This window comes from Dendrobates tinctorius, unplaced genomic scaffold, assembly GCF_039654945.1.
Source record: "Dendrobates tinctorius isolate UK_male_01 unplaced genomic scaffold, ASM3965494v1 ptg000004l, whole genome shotgun sequence".
NCBI classification, from domain to species: domain Eukaryota; kingdom Metazoa; phylum Chordata; class Amphibia; order Anura; family Dendrobatidae; genus Dendrobates; species Dendrobates tinctorius.
In genome coordinates, this window is record NW_027361672.1 from 26,844,254 (window position 1) to 26,863,398 (window position 19,145).

Consider the following 19,145-nt stretch of genomic DNA (forward strand, 5'->3'; position numbering starts at 1 on the left):
TACAGCTTGGCACCTGCTTTAAAACCTTCTTGATGAAGCAAAGGTTGTCTTCATTAAGAGCATTAATATTCATGCCGCATGGTAATTTTGACACAGAAAAGGTCTCTGTAACCTTTTCTTGTGTGAGAAATTTTTACTTCTCAAGGAAATTACAGTCCAGCAATGACTTAATTAATGCTGGATTTCCTCGGCAGGTTTTGAAGAGCTGTCAGTTTGGGCTTCTAGTAGCTGTCAAGCACGGAGACTAGACTGGCGAGGCAGAGTGAAGGGAAGAGCGACCTGAATCCATGTGCATGTAACACAATACACTTTAACAATTAGAACCAAATTACTGTGATATATTTGTACATTAACACAGCTGGAGAGAGTAAATGACTGATATTTTTTATGATTTCTTTCCCCTTAACTGCTTTCCTCCTGTTTTTCCAACTCGCTTGAACAATATCATGAAATTGGAACACTCCCTCTAATCTCGAAAGAACTCAATATGACATTTTATTGCTATGATGTGGCTCTCTAAGGTAAGACCACACATGGCATATTTTTCTGTGTGGATATGGCCTCAGTGAACCCACCACAAAAACTGCATTAAGAGGAACAAATCACTTAATTCGTGCTGTCCAAACCATGGGCAGCATGAATCAGAGTCTGGCTGCGTGAATGCAGCCAAGTGCATTTCTCTGCAAAGCTTTGGCATTTTGGAGAACATGTACTGTAAAGATCTGGCCAGTGACCGTAGAAATAAACCATTCTAGTCCAGCCCGGCCAATATCTACCAGCTCTGCTGCAGGGATCATTGTCAGGACTCTCGCTATATGATATTGAGAAGAGCTGGATGGTGGCAGGACTAGACTAGTCTTGCCTATCCCTATGTTCCCAGCCAGATCTTTAAAGTATATTTTCTCTGAAACTCTCGACTGTTTTGGAGAAACATATGCCTGGCCCCAATCATGCAGCCAGACTCCAATTCATGCTGCCCACTTTTCAGGCAGCATGAATCAGGTGACAAGTTTCCTTTAAAATCTGCATAGAACACATGGATTATGTGAAATAATTTGCAGCGGTGAAATCCATAATAAAAACATACAGCATGTGTGAACTTACCTTATCAATCTCATATATTTATGGGATAATTTAAATATCCTAGTTAAGCACTGTATGCAAAAAAGCTAAAAAAAAACAAAACAAAGCTAAAACATTGGTAAAATGTAATTACTTGACCTAATTTAAGGAAAGCCCCCCAAATGTCCACTTTTTTGTGTGATTTGCATTAAATCCAGGCATTAAAGTTGGCCAGTATATATGACATTTCTCAATAACCTACAGTTGTGGGGTATTTAATGAGTGCAATTACACCAACTAGATTTATATTAATGTTGCTTCTGTTAGAGACGAGTCTGTCACAAGTTTTAATCAAAACTATCAGTCACGATATTCTGTCAGAAAACAAGTTTGTGACAGAAATCCTAAGGGTGGACCCACACACTACTGCTGGTTATGCAGCAGAAATTCTACCCACCATTGACCGCTTGGTTATGAAACTAAAATGTGTGGCAAAGTATGATTCCCCTTGAGAAAGTGAAGTTAAATATACTCAAAACACGCGTCAGGGGTGTTAACATTTGCTCTTTGATGACAACCTGAATTCCTGTCTGTGTGGTAATGTGACACCCCAGAGTCTGGCTGCCATAGTGACATTGCCTCCCTCTAAGGGGTGATGTCATGCCTGGAGGCAGGAGGGGGCCCCATGTCAGGTAACACAGGTTACATGATATTTCCTGCTGCAGGTCAGAAAGGGGAGCTTCCTTATAAATTCTGGCCAGCAGGTGGGGTTAGTGAGTCAGTAAAAAGTCAGCTGTGAGAGTAAACAAGGGAGATGTCATGGAAACGGGAGCAGTTGAACTCATGACAAGACAGTTCGAGACAGTAGGAGTTGGTCTGTGAAGAGGGAAGGGACAGGAGCAGAGACAAGAGGCTCTGGGGAACTAAAAATTGCATATAGCTGACCCCAGAGTGAAGTGCTGATATAAAAAAGGATGCCAGAGTTCTTGGCTTGGCAGGAGCTGTACGCCCTGACAGCCGAATCTGGAGGACAGGGGACTGCAAGTTCCTTGGCAATACTGAACACCTGAAGGCACGGCAGCAGACTAAGAGCCCGGGGTTGACAGTGAAAAGGACGGTACCTGTGATTAGGCTTACGCTGTCTGCCATACAGGTTAGAAACCATCACGTAGGAGAGGGTCGCAGCTTAGCTACAAGCAGCAGGGACCCGAAAACAGAGCGCAGTAGGACCTGTCGGTTATTTGCAATGGTGCTGAATAGTGGCAGAGCTGTACTAGTCTTGCCTGTCCCTATGTCCCCAGTCAGATCTTTAAAGTACAGTGGGTACAGAAAGTATTCAGACCCCTTTACATTTTTCAATATTTGTTTCTTTGCATCCATTTGGTAAATTCAAAATAGTTCTTTTTTTTTTCATTAATGTACACTCTGCAGCCCATCTTGACTGAAAAAAACAGAAATGTAGAAATTTTTGCAAATTTATTAAAAAAGAAAAACTTAAATATCACTCAGTCATAAGTATTCAGACCCTTTGCTCAGACACTCATATTTAAGTCACATGCTGTCCATTTCCTTTTGATCCTCCTTGAGATGGTTCTACTCCTTCACTGGAGTCCAGATTTGTTTAATTAAACTGATAGACTTGATTTAGAAAGGCACACACCTGTCTATATAAGACCTCACAGCTCACAGTGCATGTCAAACCAAATGAGAATCAAGAGGTCAAAGGAATTGGCAAAGGAACTCTGAGACAGAACTGTGGCAAGGCACAGATCTGGCCAAGGTTACAAAAGAATTTCTGCAGTAATCAAGGTTCCTAAGAGCACAGTGGCCTCCATAATCCTTAAATGGAAGAAGTTTGGAACCACCAGAGGTCTTCCTAGATCTGGCCATCCAGCCAAACTGAACAATCATGAGAGAAGAGCCTTGGTGAGAGAGGTAAAGAAGAACCCCAAGATCACTGTGGCTGACCTCCACAGATGCAGTAGGGAAATGGGAGAAAGTTCCACAAAGTCAACTATCACTGCAGCTCTCCACCAGTTGGGCCTTTGTGGCAGAGTGGCCCTACAGAAGCCTTTCCTAAGTGCCAGACATATGAAAGCCCGCATAGAGCTTACTAAAAACACATGAAGGACTCCCAGACTATGAGAAATAAGATTCTCTAGTCTGATGAGACAAAGATAGAACTTTTTGATTATAATTCTAAGCGGTATGTGTGGAGAAAACCAAGCACTGCTCATCACCTGCCTAATACAATCCTAACAGTAAAACATTGTGGTGGCAGCATCATGCTATGGGGTTGTTTTTCAGCTGCAGGGACAGGATGACTGGTTGCAATTGAAGGAAACATGAACGTGGCCAAGTACAGAGATATCCTGGATGAAAACCTCTTCCAGAGTGCTCTGGACCTCAGACTTGGCCAAAGGTTAACCTTCCTACAAGACAATGACCCTAAGCACACAGCTAAAATAACAAAGGAGTGGCTACAGAACAACTCTGTGACCATTCTTGACTGGCCCAGCCAGAGCCCTGACGTAAAACCAATTGAGCATCTCTGGAGAGACCAGAAAATGGCTGTCCACCAACGTTCACGATCCAACCTGACGGAACTGGAGAGGATTTGCAAGGAAGAATGGTAGAGGTGTGAAAAACTTGTTGCATCATTCCCAAGAAGACTCATGGCTGTACTAGCTCAAAAGGGTGCTTCTACTCTATACTGAGCAAAGGGTCTGAATACTTATGACCAGGTGATATTTTAGTTTTTCTTTTTTAAGAAATTTGCAAAAATTTCTACATTTCAGGTTTTTTCAGTCAAGATAGGGTGCAGAGTAGAGTTGAGCGACTTTGGTCGGATCGGGTTTCATGAAACAAAATTTGTTTCAGATGAAACTGGTCCGACTAGGGCAAAAAAAGTTGGAGTTTTGTCCGAAACCCGACCCCAATGCAAGTCATTGGGAAATAAAAGTCGACAGTGAGCGGATGACATTCATCCACCTAACTGATTTTGTCCCTGATGTTACATCTTGGTACTGCCACCTTATGACGATCCCTCTGGCCTCGGGTTTGCTCATCCAGCCGCCAGCCCTCACATGGAAGCCATCCAGTGGACCCTGTTGTATGACCAGGTACCTGAACAGCAACCCTGCAAGACCTTAGGCTATGTGCACAAGCTGCGGATTCACTTTCGGATTTTTCTGTGCGGATCCGCAGGTAAAACCGCAGGTAAATTGACCTGCGGTTTTACTTGCGGATTGGCCTGCGGTTTGACACCTGGTCAATGGAATAGGTGGCAAACCGCAGCAGAATCCGCAGAAAGAATTGACATGTCATTTATTTCTGCGGATTCAAAACCGCAGCTTTTCCGCAGTGTAAAAACCGCAGTATGTGCACAGCAGATTGTAAATCCCATAGACTTACATTGTAATGTACACTGTCTGCGGAACTGCTGCGGATCCGCAGAGGCCAAATCCACTGCGGATCAGCAGCAGAATCCGCAGCGTGTGCATGTACCCTGACATTTCAGACCCAGGACATGCATGAATGTGCCAGGATAGTTTCAGAAAAATCAGGACAATCCCAGCAAATTTAGGACTGTTGGTAACTATGCATTTTAATAAAATGTGTGAGAAGATCACAAAATGTGAATCATGTCTCAGCTTAAAGGCAATGGTTTGCGTCCCAACGGTCAGACAGCTGTGACACGCAGAGCTGAGACACCATGTGCTTGGGATATACAGTAATAGCTGAAGCAATGACAACCCTAGGTAATGACTGGATGACCGTCACCACAGCAACTTCACAGGATACAGAATCCGGAGTGAAAAGCTTCTGTTACTGCCATTAATACTGATCTTATGCTAAATTAGCACATAGGCTGTACTTTCACAATATTACCATCCTTAAATGTAAAAGCTCCTCCACATTTAGAAAAAAAACACAAACTATGTAACAATAAAGCAGAGCTGTTCTCTAAATATGGGTAATGTATTGATGTAATGGCTTCTTGCAATAAAAAAGATTTGAGAATGTGTCCAGCGATACATTTATGATGATTTACAACCTAAGTCTGTGACTTTTGACATAGGACAGAGCTTTCCTTAAAGCTATGAAAACATACATAGGTCTATTTTATGATGTTCTTAAATTTTCTCTGTAATAATTACATTTAATTCACCAGTCTTTTCTAGCATAGTTAACCCCTCGTTTACAAGCTGCTATGTGTAAAATTGCAAAGTCAAGTGAAACATATTGAGAAAACCCGTCATGAAACACGTGAAAATTCATCAAAGAGATGCAAAACTGCAATCTATGGAACAATATACAGATCAGCCATAACAATAAAACCATTAATAGGGAAGTGAATAACACTGATTATCTTGCGACAATGGCACCTGTCAAGGGGCGAGATATGTTAGGCAGCAAATGAAGAGTCATGTCTTAAATTTGATGTGTTGCTTGTGGGAAACTGTCAAAGCACAAGGATCTGAGTGATTTTGACAAGGTCCAATTTATGAGGGATAGACGATTTTGTCCGAGCATCTCCAAAACAGCATGTATTTTGGGGTATCCAGTGTGCAGTGGGTAGCACCTACCAGAAGTGGGACATGTAAGGACGAACAAACAGTAGTAGAGTGGCACAAAATGCAGAAAAAGGTTAGAGGACAAATTAACTGATCAAAAGTGGCCAGCTTTTTCTCTTTCTTTATTCCCATTTCTTCTGTATAGTCCATGCCGCTTTTCTTTTTTGTTGTTTTTTTTCTTTTTAAAATTCACCATGTAGTTCCTGACATATGAGATACAGGGGATTTGGATGTTTCGTCCCCAGCAGTTCACTCCCAGCTGCTCAACCCCAACAGTTTGCCCCCGGGTCCATTTCACCCCCGCACATTTCGTCCCCAGCATTTGGCCCCAGGATGTTTCGCCCCCACACATTTCACCCCCGCACATTTCGCCCCCAGCAGTTCACCCATTTCGCCCCCAGCATTTCGCCCCTGGATGTTTGTACCCTTGTGTATCAGCAGTTCACCCATTTCGCCCCCAGCAGTTCATCCCCGGATGTTTTGCCTACAGCAGTTCGCCCCCGGATGTTTGTACCCCTGTGGTACATCAGCAGTTCACCCATTTCGCCCCAGCATTTTGCCCCCGGATGTTTCGCCCCCAGAAGTTTGTACACTTGTGGTTCATCAGCAGTTCACCCATTTCACCCCCAGCAGTTCACCCCCAGATGTTTGTACCCTTGTGGTTCATCAGCAATACACCCATTTGGCCCCCAGCAGTTCTCCCCCGGATGTTTTGCCCCCAGCAGTTCACCCCCGGATGTTTGTACCCTTGTGCTTCATCAGCAGTTCACCCACTTTGTCCCCAGCAGTTCGCCCCCGGATGTTTCACCCCCCAGCAGTTCGCCCCCGGATGTTTGTACCCTTGTGGTTCTTCAGCAGTTCACAAATTTCGCTCTCAGCATTTCACCCCCGAATGTTCGTAAGCCCTTTTCTGTGGCCTCCCTGCTAACACCCTCGCACATCTCCAGTCCATCCTTAACTCTGCCGCCTGACTAATTCATCTCTCTCCTCACTACTCCTCCGCTTCTCCCCTCTGCAAATCTCTTTACTGGCTCCCATTCCCTCAGTGTATCCAATTCAAATTACTAATTCTGACCTACAAGGCCATCTATAACCTGTCTCCTCCATATATCTCTAAACTAATCTCCAGATATCTTCCCTCACATAATCTCCGGTCCTCCCAAGACCTCCTTTTCTCCTCCACACTTATTTGCTCCTCACCCAACCACCTCCAAGATTTCTCCCGAATAACCCCCATCCTCTGGAATTCTTTGCCCCAACACGTCCGACTATCAACCATACTCGGATCCTTCAGACTGAACCTGAAAATCCATTCTTCAGGAAAGTTTACAGCCTGCAATGATTCCCGCTGCCTCCTCACCACTAGTGGAGCTCTCGCCTCACCATCACTGGAGCTGCTGCAACCCCCCAACTTACTGTCTCCTTCCCCACCATCCTCTAGAACGTAAGCTTGCAAGGGCAGGGTGCTCTCTCCCCTCTATATCAGTCTGTGATTGTTAGTTTATTTACTGTAAGTGATATCTGAAACTTGTATGTAACCCCTTCTCATGTACAGCACCATGGAACCAATGGTGCTTTATAAATAAATAAAAAATAATAATAATACTTTCCTTATATTGCGCAGCACTTTACAAACATCATCATCGCCATCACCATCATCGCCCATGGGGGATCACAATCTCAATTCCCTATCAGTATGTCTTTGGAGTGTGAGGGGACACCAGAGAACGCAGAGGAAACTCAGAACCCCAGCGCTGCAAGGCTGAAGTACTAACCACTGAGCTTCCCAAATTTGATCATTGAGTGATGATTATAATAAAAACCAACATGAGTGAGGTGTGAACAGGAGTCATAAGGCCCGATTCATAATTAACATTTTGCTTAATGATGTATTCTTTAAACTGACGTAAGCAGTTCAAGAATTTGGTGCAAGCAACAAAATGCTTTTTGTAAAAAAAACAAAAAAAAACAACAAAATGCCACTTTTAAGCACCCAAGGTTGCAAATCCTTTAACGCCTTTACTCCAAATCCTGTTTTCACCTTCCTAACCAAGACAAATTTCTCAATAGTTACCAGTGTCACTTTATGAGGTTATAACTCTGCAACGCTTCAACAAGTCCCAGGGATTCTGAGACAGTTTTTTCACGACACATTGTACTTCATGCTGGTGGTAAATTTTAGTTGATATGATTTGCTCTTATTTATGAAAATATCAAAAAGGTAACAAAAAAATGAAAATGTAGCAATTTTCAAACTTGAATTTGTAGGCCCTTAAACCAGATATTTATACCACACAAAATAGTTCATAAATAACATTTACATCAGCATAATATTTGAAACATTTTATTTGTTAAAATGTTAGAAAGGTTAAAAGTTAATCAGCAACATCTCACAAAATTCACAAAACCAACTTTTTCTGGGACGACATCACATTTCAAGTGAATTTGATGGCCCTATGCAACATAAAATAATCAAAACTGATGCCATTTTAAAACCTGCAACCCCTCATAGTGCTCCAAACCACATTCAAGAAGTTTATTAAAACTGTATATGCTTCACAGGAATTAAAGCAATGTAAAAATAAAAATTTTAATTTTTCCCACAAAAAAATTGCTTTAGCCCAAAATGTTTCATTTTCCCAAGGGTAACAGAAGATAATGGACAAACAATTTAATGTGAAATTTCTCCTGTGTGTAGTGATACCCAATATGTGGTGAAAAACTACTGTTTGGGCGCACAGCAGGGCTCGGAAGGGAAGGAGCGTCATTTTACTTTTGTAACGCAAAATTGGCTGGAAAAGATAGTGGATGCCATGTCACGTTTGCAGAGCCCCTGATGTGCCAAAACAATGGAAACCCCTCACAAGTAACCCTATTTTGGAAACTAAACCCCTCAAGGAATTTATCTGGATATGTAGTGAGCACCTTGAACACACAGGTGCGTCACAGAATTTTATAAAGTTGAGAAGTGAAATTAAAAAAACAAAAATGTTGATTTAGCCCCAAATTTTTCATTTTCATAAGGGTAAAAGGAGAATATGGACACAAAATTTGTTTTGCAATTTCTCTGGAGTATGCCAGTACCCAACACGTAATGGAAAACTACTGTTTTGGCACACACCAGGAAGGGAAGGAGAGCCATTCTGGCTTGAATATATTGCGGACATCATGTCACATTTGATGAGCCCCTGAATTGACAAAACAGCAGAAACCCCCACAAGGGACATTATTTTGGAAACTACGCCTCTTGAGAAATTTATCTAGGGGAGTAGTGTGCAGATTTAACCATCAGGCAATTTACAAATTGTATAATATTGGACTGAGTATATGAAAAATTACCATTCATTTTCAGCTAAAATGTTGAATTGGCCCCAAGGTTTTAATTTTCAGAAGGGGTAATAGGAGAAAACGAATGTCACAATTTATTGTTCAATTTCTCCTCAGTACGCTAATACCCCATGTGTGGTCGAAAACAACTTTAGAGGCACAGTGCAAAGTTCAAAAGGGAAGGAGCGCTATATTGGAGTTCAGATTTTACTGGAATGGTTTCAGTGTGCCATGTCACATCGGCAGAGGCCCTCACATGCCAGAACAATGGAAACAATTTTATAAAAAAAAAATTATTTTTGCATCGCTATATTCTGATAGCTATAACTTTTTAATTTCTCCACTGTTGGAACTATATGATACTTTGTTTTCGGCAGGATAAGATGATGGTTTCAGCAATACCATCTCTATTTACATTTGCCGTTTTGATTGCATTTTATTCCACTTTTTTGGCGGTATTAGTAAAAATTATAGTTTTTTGCCACATTTTTTATTTATTTTTTCACGGTGTTTACTACAGGGGTTCATTCTGGACGTGGCGACACCAAAATCTGTTTATTTTTGTTTTTACAAAAGTATATGTATTTATTTGTATCATATTTTTTCTGCTAATTTTTTTTGTGATTTTTAAAATATTTGTACCATTTTTTTAACTTTTTTACATAGTCCCTCTATGGGACTTTAACTTTTAATAATCTGATCAGTGGTAATATGCATTGCAGAATGCATCATAGTGGTCAGTGTTACACTGACAGAGTAACTTTTAGGCTGGAGTCACACTAACCAGCGCAAAATACGGTCCGTAGTTTACTTGCGCAATACGGATGAATGACCACTAAATAGTGCTCCGTAGGTCATCCGTAAGCAGGGTGAGGTCGCGTATTTTGCGCATGTGTGCATCCGTATGTAATCCATGTGGCATCCGTATGCAATCCGTATTGCGAGATTTTCTCGCAGCCTTGCAAAATGGACATTTAACGGTTTTCAGGCCTGCAAACAATTTAAATCATTAGCCTGCACCCTATTTAGACACTCAGAAACAGGTGGATGCCTACATTCTGTACATTTGTCACCTTGCTTTCACGAGGTGTGTTGGTGTTCTTTGTGCAGCATGGCAGAGGGTCTGCGATTCAATACAACTGAGCAGGTTCTCTTTACCTGGCTTTTGTCACGGCGCTTTGGGAAACCATATCCTGTGATAGTGGATCCGCGGAGGAGGAGACGCATGTGGGTCCATCCACTTTTGAGGCAACGACTCACCAGAGGGCATTTTCACTGCCTGTATTCTTCTCTGCGGCAGCATCCGGAGAAATTTTACCAGTACTGTCGCATGAGCATTGCCACATTTGATCGACTCTTGGAGACAGTGCGCCCTGGGATAACCTTTCAGGATACAAGGATGCACAAAGCCATATCTGCAGAGGAGCGACTTCTACTCACAATACGGTATGTACTACACAACCACATTCTCTCTATTCCTAATGTGTGTGCTAAATTATGTTTTTTGCCCTTCTTGGACAAAGTTGAATGCCATCATCTTACTCCAAATATGAAGCACCTGACACACCAGAATGTTACATCTAATATGTCCAGCATATCACTTAGTCATTGTGCCACCAAATATGTGTGTGTTCTTCTCTATCATTTCCTAACAAGTTTAGTCGGCATGTAACTGATTTTTTTTTTGCTTTAGGCATTCTAAACTTTAATATTTCTGTTGTTCTACAGCTTCCTGTTCACTGGCCTGTCTTATGCCGCCCTCCACCATGAGTTTCTCATAGGAAAATCCACCATTTCAGGCATAGTGAGGTCTACATGTGCACAAATCTGGACAAGACTCCATCAAGTGGTCATGCCCGAGCCCAGGATGGAAGACTGGTTAAGGATTTCAAGGGAGTTTGAGGAGGACTGCCAGTTTCCAAATTGTATTGGGGCCCTGGATGGCAAACATATCAGGGTGCGTAAGCCGCCGAACTCAGGCTCCCAATTCTTCAATTATAAACAATACTTTTCTGTTGTATTGTTGGCTCTGGTAGACCCTCAATACAAGTTTATAATTGTTGACATTGGGGCCTATGGAAGGACGGGAGACTCTAGAGTCTTCAATACTTCCATAATGGCTCGGCGGCTACGCACCAACCAGTTGGATCTACCCCCACCACGCCAGCTACCAGGCTCCCCCGAACAATCAGTCCCTTATGTCCTTGTGGCATATGAGGCCTTTCAGTTATCGCGCAATGTCATGAGGCTATATCCCCGGCGCAACCTTGACCACAGGCGCAGAATTTTTAACTTGCGCCTATCACGTGCTAGGCGACTGGTGGAGTGTTCCTTTGGGATTCTTTCTGCCAAATGGCGAGTATTCCAGTCTGCCATTCAGTTGAGTGAGCAAAATGTGAATGAAGTTGTGAAAGCCTGTGTTGTTCTGCATAACTTCACCAGGATACATGATTGCTCCTCCTCTGATGGTGTTGTGCGTAGGCCGGACAATGTGCGCAGGGTGAGACCACCTATCAACCCTCAGCGTAGACCGCTCTCTGGCCTCAAAGTGCGTGATATTTTCACTAATTACTTTATCTCACCTGAGGGGGCAACTTCTTGGCAAGAGCATGCTATGTATATGTTATAATTTGTTGCTTTAAGTGTGTCAAAATATATATTACTCAAGCCTTTATGATTCTATGAGTGTTTCAGTGCATTGGTTGGTGTCTGTTAGTATGTTGTGAGGGATTGTGAAAAATCACACAGAGACGTTAAGTAGAGTAGACAAATATTTAGGTTTGTCTTTTTTTTTTTTTTCGCTTAAAGGCAAACATAATTTTGCCATAACACAAATTTGGCAATAGCCAAAATGACCCTTTGTGCCTTCTTTAACTTGTTGTAAAGTGAACATAACAGAACAAAACAGCCACAAACATTAGGCCAAAAAAACATTGCTGCATCACTAGATTAACCTAGATTTGCCAACAAAAGGTGAGCTCCATCACCAAAATAAAGGCAACGAGATAACACTCACATTTCCACATAATGTTAGCCAAACATAGAAAGAATCCACCATGACAGGCAAGGCTACCTCACAGCTTTCACACAGATATTACCTGTCTGTACACCAGACAATATTTAAGCATGCTATACCGGAAAGGATGAAAATACAAAACTCACTTGTTAATACATAGAGAAAGCGGGTTATTCTGAATGCTTGTCGCCTAGAAATTTTGTCCTAGACATTGCTACCAAAAAAGGTGGCTACTTAACTAAGGCGAGCACGCCTTTCCTATGCGTTTGCAAGTGAGTAGTGTATTTTCATCCTTTCAGTTTACAGCATAGTGCATTTAAAGATTCTCTTTTCTACACACACGTAATATCTGTCTGAAAGGCGTGAGGTAGCGTTGCCTGTCTTGATGGATTGTTTCATATGTTTGGAAAACATTATTTAAAAATGTGAATGTTACATTATGTTCTAAATGTTGGTGAAGGAGAACACCTGTTTTTAAATTTAGATTTGGAGCACCAGTTACATATGACTGGACATCTCCAACCATCAGAATCATAAATCCTCATATGTTGGGGAAGGGGAACGTGGATCAACAGCCTGTGGGTGCTGCTGGACATTGTGGCCAACATCGCCCTGTGTGGGGCCATACTGGTGCCCATGATGCTGGAATTGTCCAGCCTCCTGGGACTGTTGGGGATACTGGCCAGAGTACTGATGATGGTGAGGAGCTTCTTGTTGGCTCTGGTATGCCCGTGGCTCATACCCACCAAGATAGCCAGATCGTCCCCAACCAGGTTGGGACCAGCCTCCAACACTGGGTGGGTACAAGTGGCCATATTGGTGGGGTTGGCTTGAGGAAGACATTTGGTGCTGCGGTATAGACGGTTGGGTAGGGGGAGGAAGGGGTTGAGGTGTTGGCCCACGTATTAGGGGCTGTTCAGACCCTGCTTGAGCAAGCATCTGTGTAGATGGTCTCATGCGCATTAAATTTTGTGGTGAGAGCTGCCACCTCTCCAGAAATTCAAAAACCTCATATGGGGTATTGGGGGGGTGCTTGCATCAAGCAGGATCTGAATACATCCCCTAATACGGAGCCTGACCTCACGGGTAAGGGCACGGAGATAAAGGGTGAGGCTATGTGCATAGGCCTCCTCACCATCATCTGTTGTTACTCTGGACAAATAATTTAGGACTCCTGTGTCCACATTGGTCCTACTCTCTTGAAGAGTGACCTGGCGCCTTCTTCTTGTTCGCCGTGATACTACAGCAGCCTGTGGGGAGGACCTGATCTGGGCAGTTGGGCTGCTGCTCAAGTTGCCCGGCTCTTCTAGGATGGGTGAGGTGGCAGCAGCAGACCATCCTGGTGGTGTGGTGTGTAGGGCAGCCATTGTGTGGTCTTGTGATGCCTCATCTTCAGCCATCCTTCTTGTAGGGGGAGAAGATGGGCCAGCCACCTCATCCCCTACAGGATCTATAATGGGCTCTGCCTCTGAGGCCGTTCCTTGATCCGTAAGGTTGGATTGAGTTCTGTTATGAAATAGAACAGAGGTAAAAATACATCAATATTTTTGTCCCTGTAAAGTATTTGTGTAATGTATTTGTGTAATGTGGTGTGAGCTATGTACTTACGGTCTCAGATCCAGAATTGGGGCGAGGAAGTTCAGCCGGTCATAGTAGATATATTTTCTCTTGACATGCCCAGCATCCCCACTCCTGGACCGCTGCTGGCGTTCCCGGCGGAACTGGTCCCTGATGCTTCGCCAGCGTTTCATCACATCTTCCACTGCAATGTGACAGGAAAGATTGTCAAAATCACATATTTGAGAGGCAACATTTTCTAACAGCAGTCTAGGCATGGGGCCTTCTGGGGTGTGCTTTCTACCCATGGTGGCAAATGTAATTGGGCCGATACACAGGGTCTCAATAGCTACACTTAATAATTTTATTGGCTAGGAGGATGAGGAGCTTGTGGCCTAAACCCCTAATTATGGCTGTGTGAAGCCACGTGTCACATCAAAATGTAACGGCCTCATGAGGCTAATAAAATTACATGCCCAGGAAGGGGGATGCTGATTGTAGAATCATTTTTAAGGGTGCGCTAAGGTTAATGATGTTTTTATGGTTGCACTTACGAATCTTATGCTGCTCATCACGAGGTCTGTCCCCAAAGTCATGGTACATCTGCCGACAGATGCGCCTCCATGACGCCTCCTTTCTGGTCCAGTTCGCATAATTAGCATCGCGTGGGTCCCATATTTCGGGACGCTCCTGCACCAGCACAATGAGCATCTCAACGTTAATATATGTGGACGCCATGCTGCTGCTGTACTCCGTGGAGGCGTACTTCCTGGATGTCTGGAGCGGTTTTTGAGCTCATTTGCATGTCTAGGCTTCCTGATGATGGATTGGCCCATTTCCTGTCACCAGCCAAAAGACCTGCGTATTGCTCGCAGGTCACACGTGTGTTCCGTGTGTAATCCATACTTTTTGCGCACTGATTGACTTGCATTGGCGTACTACGGGCGTAGTACGCTGACAATCGTAGCATGCTGCGATTGGCACGGAGCGTAGGATACGGAAGAGAAAAAAACGCCTGGTGCAAGTGACCCCATTGAAAATTATTTGTCCGTGTGTAATGCGTGTTTTTTGCGCCTCTCACGTGCCCGTATTCCTCGCCAGTGTGACTCCGGCCTTAGGGTATGCTCCTGGCATGGTCTAAAAGGCCACTATAGCTGGCAGACCTGGAGGTCATTATTTCACCTCAGTTTGCAATGACATTGATTGGCAGCCCTCAATTACGTTGTGGGAGTGCCGATCAGGTGGGAGAGGGCGCCCTCTCCCTTTCCTAGACTTCTAAATGCTGCAATTGCCTTTTATCGCGGAATTTAAGAAGTTAAACAGCTGGTGACAGTGCAGGCCATGGCACCCAGAGCTCAGCTATCACTTAAGCTGAGCACCTGGGTGCGATCATGCAAGCACAGCTGTATGTGCTCATATGATCACCAAGAACAATGAGGGTAATGTACTAATTAAAAATAATAATAAAAAAAAAAATGAAAATCCACAACCCCTCTAGAAATATGGATGGCAGACCATCCGGTAAAAGAACCCAATACCAATGAGTATGGTGGAAGATGATACTGACAGAGTGCCAAGAAGAAATAATATACTGTATGCAGCAACACGTGAGGATAGATAAAAACACCTTTATTAATATATAAATGGGTGTACACTTAAATAAAATAAAAAATAATAAAAAGGCATCCCAAATAAATGCGTAATATTGGATTATGATATCCTACAACATAGGGTAAAATGTATACCCATAAGGCAAGGCTCGAAAGGAATATGAAAAAAGAAAATTAAAATAAATATTAATGGAACCTTAATAAATCCCCCAAAAAGGAATTGTGTATACAGTGCACCATATAATAATGAATATCCAAAAATTGTGTAAACACAGTATACAAAAAATAATAAATAAGGAATAATAATAACAACAACAGCTGTGCAAATAATGTGTAAAATGAACCGTGCAATTAAAAAAAAAAAAAATTAGTGCAGTGAACAAAAAAAGACACTACGAGAGTGTCACACAATGTGAGAGGGGAAAGAAGTAATGGGAGCGGAAAATAAAATAATACCTAATGAGCCGGAGAATGATGCCTGGGGATGCCTGTGAACGCGCCCCGACGCGGAATAAAACTTCCTTCGTCAGGGGGTAGGGTTCATATGATCACCAAGGCGTACCTGTACGTTATATGTTGGAACCTCTTCCCGATCACGAGGTACAGTTATGTCGAATGTTGTGAAAGGGTTAAAAATTCCCAAAAATGCACCAAATTGAATTGAAAACAGAAATTTACACGGGGTGGCGCAAAGTGTATAGAGAATAAGGCGCACATACCAAAGCAAATTACTTAAGAAAACTGGAGAAACAGCAATGATGAATGGGGCTATACAGTACAAAGAGATAATGCACTCTGTGTCCAGATTTTTATTTGAAAGAATTGATTGATTTATAATTTTTAACTACATCAATCAATCTAGTTATTCTCCAGGTCAAAAACAATGACCTTCAAAACCCATCAAGGATCCTAGTCATATATTATAGTCTAACATTTTCTTCATTTTGGGCATAGTCATATGTTCACCTTAAAACATCATGTAGTTTTTAGGTCAATAATTATGTCTATAACAGTTACAGCTTCATTTTTCTGATGCAGATCTCAAAATCCTTTGCAAAGGCATGAAATTAACGGAAGTCTGCCAAATCAAAGTTGAACCCGCCTATTCTGATGGGATTGTCCATCCTGCAAATCTGTATGGCAGATTTTCAAGTACGTTCGTGTTGGGCAGTTTACATTTAAACACCAACGGTTTCTCCCATTTCCTAACTAAAATCACACAAACACTTCTATGCTGCTGCCTGATTATGATTGGTCAGCATCATACAGGAGGCAAAAGTACCCAACTCCAGTGAAAACCATTTATTAGCATTCATTTGGGCGCAACAGAAAGGCTAAATAAAAAAAATATATATTTTGTTCTGCAGCCACTATTACATCATGTGTTCATTTCAACATGAAAAATTTGGTGACGTTCTTTAAATTATATGATTTTGCCTGCCTGCAGTCACCACTAGAGGGAACTTAAGAGCTTACTAAATAATTGAACGCAATAATAATACAATATTCAGGAAGCTCCTCCCTGTAGCGTGCTGTCTGGACAGTAATGCCTGTACAGGGAATCAAAAAATTGAGCACCAAATTCAGCTGAAATTTACCTTCTATATTAAGAAATAAATCGGAAATTGAAAATTAAAAAAAAACAGCTAAATGTTTTTCATGGATGGACATTCACATTTAAATGTATATTCACATGCCTTAGGCAGATCATCAAAGCTCCCATTCATAAGCTTTGGGTACACCAGTTATATTCATATGTTCTGGGCAGACCACTGAGTCGTTTATACATTTATATGTTCTGCTCAGACTTTCAGCGTTTAATATATAGTATTCGGTTAAACACTGGCCCATTTAGTGCAGCATTCTTGTAATTCTGAGGAGCAATCAAGGTTCATAGATATTCATGTTCCATAGATAAACAATTCATTTTTGTCATATCTTTTGGGGTAGACAACTGAATATCAAAATTTAGTTCTCTGTGATTCCTGGGGTCTTATGTTCATGCATATTGGGTGGACGACCGGGGCTCAAAAAGAAAGATTATGGCCAACTGAAATAGATTTTATCTTTGTAATAGATCCAAATAGCTTTACAAAGATGTGCTTGTAATATACTAATGAAAAAGATCAATTATTGACTCTCATGAATACGTATTTGTCAGTTTCATTCTGGACACTTGTGTATACTAGTCAATGATGCGTTCTCCTATAATCTCTACAGCTTGCCATTTATGCCCCCCGAACATTGCAAAGAGTGAAAGATCGTGAATATAACAAAGCTCTGCAGTCAGTACAGTAAGAAAATGTCAAAATCCTAACTAGGTATATAAAGCAGTATATTGTGAGATGTATATTACTGCAGTCTGCACTATGCTGGAGGAGTAAAACACACAACATTTACAGTAGAAAAAAATGAGGGCAGGTTTAAAATTTACAAGGTATCACACTTCCTCCTTCTCTTTCGAAAATGGAAGGAATAAATTTCCAGTGCTTCCATATAGCTAATGCAGTGTTTAGCATTCCATTAAAACGATAACATTGAAAACAGCCACAAAAACAGCAGAGTGAGAAAACGTCTAACCCACAAATCTCTCTCAACTCCTGTGGGAAAGGGCCTCGACCAGTTTCAAAATGGCAAGCTCATATATCAGGAGTGAATAATAACCTGTAAAAATGTGTTCAGATGAATAACACTGAAAAGGGGAAAGGGATTCAGAAGTCTGAAGGACTTATTCTCTACCCAAGTCAGCTCTCGAAGCTTGAACACCACAAAAACGGGCTCATTCATTAAACTTGGGGCTGGACTTCTCTACAGAAGATGGGAAAAACATGCGGATAGCTTTCAAATGCCATGTTCTTTAGTGAGACTGTTTGGACTGTTCTCGTTTCTATTCTCTTCACGTCTTCTCTCCTACTCATTGACTTTAGGAGTTCCAGGGGTTAAAATGTTCTATTTTTCCGATTTTCTGATAAAAATAAAGTGAATACTAACTGTTTACTAATATAGTTGTGTGTGAATGCATGCATGTAATCAGCATGGATTCTATTGTTTGGTCATAGTTAGAGTTATTATTATTATTATTCATTTTTATAGTGCCATTTATTCCATGGCGCTTTACATGTGAAAAAGGGGCATACAGAGACAAGTACAATAAACATGAGCAATACAAGGCACACACAAGTACAAAGGAGAGAGGCCCCTGCCCACAAGGGCTCACAATCTACAGGGGATGGGTGAGGATACAACATGAAATGGTAGTGCGGCGGTTCAGTAGAAGAGTTGAGCGAATTTGATCGGGTCAGGGCTTATTCGGCAAGTAATCACAACACATGCATGGAGAGCCCAACAAACAGGCTCTCCATGCATGTTCTGTGACTGTCACACTGCGGCAACACATGCAGCTGCGAAGGCGAACAGCTGATCAGCCGGAGCTATCCAGGAAGCCGGGTTCCCTCTGCAGCTCATTTAGTAAGCGTTATAGTTTGCCGAATAAGCCCTGACCCGATCAAATTTGTTCAACTCTAGTCATAGTCTTCCCTGAATTACAATAAGCCACAAGCTCCAAATCCAAATGTTGACTATTTGAAAACAAGAAGTAGGAATGGATAATATATTTGGTCACAGACATACATCTAATATGATTTCTTACAACGTCAAAGTTGTAGTCAACGATAATCAGGTCTTATAGACTTTCATGATGTCTACATTTTTTTGTGTACATGAGATACAAAGGTCATCTATCTGGTTAATCGGCACTCGGACATGTCCGCTCTTCACCAGACCTTACATTGGCTGCCCATTCATTATAGGAAGCAATTCAAAGTACTTGTTCTCACCCACAAAGCTCTCCACATTGCAGCACCCTCCTACATCTCCTCCCTCATTTCTGTCTATCGGCCTAACTGACCGTGGCGCCCTGCAAACGACTTTTGACTAACCTCTGCACTAATCCATACCTCCCACTCCCGACTCCAAGACTTCTCCCGCACTGCGCCA